This window comes from Spinacia oleracea, chromosome 3, assembly GCF_020520425.1.
Source record: "Spinacia oleracea cultivar Varoflay chromosome 3, BTI_SOV_V1, whole genome shotgun sequence".
NCBI classification, from domain to species: Eukaryota; Viridiplantae; Streptophyta; class Magnoliopsida; order Caryophyllales; family Amaranthaceae; genus Spinacia; species Spinacia oleracea.
In genome coordinates, this window is record NC_079489.1 from 52,728,031 (window position 1) to 52,729,910 (window position 1,880).

Genomic DNA, 1,880 nt, shown 5'->3' on the forward strand with positions numbered 1-1,880 from the left:
TTGCTTTCCCCTTCTCGTTTCATCGTTTGTTTCCCCCTCCTCTATTTTCGCAGCGCATCGAATAAGTAAAAAGGGTATACGTGGTAATATGTTTTGGAAGTTGCATCTTGATGCTATGGGTTACAACTTACAACTGGTACATACATGAATTGTTGCAACCAACATTCTTGATTCTTATGCATAAGTATTTCAAAAGTCTCTGCATGGAGGTTGGAAAGTACATTTCGTCATATTATGCTATGGGTGTAATTAAGCATCTTCCATTAACCTGCTTTGGTAAATAGAATTTACACAACCCTGTTCGATGGCATAATAGTTTTTCGACAAAGAAATTTTGGACAAAAAGAGGGACGGTGTAAAACTGGGAGCTCAAAGACCTGGTATACCCGAGAACTGGTCTCTTAGGTAAAACTGGGAGCTAAAAGACCTAGTATACCCGAGAACTGGTCTCTTAGGTAAAAATAAAATACGCACACAACAGACCAGAGATAACTATCACATTTTTTTATTAAACCTAAGAGACCAGTCTCGTGAAATATCTGGTCTCAGGATTTTGAATAAGTGACCACCTACATCTTTAAATTTAAATATAAACCCTAAGAGCTAGTTATTTGAGAACTTTATCTCTTAAATTGAGTTATTTTCTACCACCCACATGAAACTCGTAGAGAATAATTGTACGATGTGTTTGGATACCAAAATTTCATTTGAAATTCTGTAATTTGTCAGATTCGTTGTTTGGGAACTATACAATTTGAAATGATGGAAGTGGCCCAATTGGGGAACTATTAATAAAAAGCACAAAGTAAATTGGAAATGAAATATTTTAGGTTGTCATTTGAAATTACTCATGGGACAACCGGTCACTTTCTTAGCGTTCCCTAAAACTTTGTAGCTCTTCCTCTCTCCTCCCAACCTTCAGTAGTTATCTCTCCTCGCAGTTGGTTCTCCTCCACCGCCGCCTCAACCACCAAGCCACCACCGCTCTCTTTCAGTTCTCCACCACCACCACCTTAATGTTGCTCATTTTATTCATCTCTCGATACGATCATCATTCCTTCACCATTGAAGGAAGCGCCAAATTAAAGCTCAAGGTGGTTGTTTCAAAAATTGCATGGGAGTTTCAGCGGCGAATTTTTTTTTCCAGACTTCAAATTCTATGAAGGCCCGCTATAAGGCTCCGCTCTATTGGACTTCTTTTGACACAATTTATATTATCTGAACTTAACTGAACTTATATTATCTGAACTTATCTGAACTTAACATTATATTTGGAATTGAATGTCAACCTTTCAAATTCAGAATTTCAAATGAAGTATCAGTTCCCAAACACAACCGTAATAAATTTGTAAGCATTTGATTGCAAAATGGATATTTTATTACTTTTGGACGACCTTTACTTTTATGTTTTTCTTAATATATGTTATGTATTGTGATCGATGGTGACATAGCACCCAAAAAATCCTAGTGTATTAGTGTAAAACTGGGTAAAATTAGTTATGCTAGTGTATACTAAATTTATTGTACGCCTTGTACGTGCAAGACATTTTTATGATTAATATTTTCTTCAGTATGCAAGTATTTACATATTTTAAGTTGCTAGGTAATTCTTTTATAATATACTCAAAGGGTAAGTCTATGTTATATTTTCCTTATTTAGATCATTATCAATCTCAGAGAAATTCCGAGTTAATCTCAGTGATTGGGAAAACTTCTAATTGCAAATTCGTAAATATTTTGCTGGAAATTATAAGAGGTATAATCTTAATTGTTGTCCGTATAATTGTAGTTCTTTATTGTAAATTAATTGGTCTTGACGGTATAGTATTAGTCGTTGACAGTATATTCCATGAGTGATGATGTATTACTAAAATGCAATA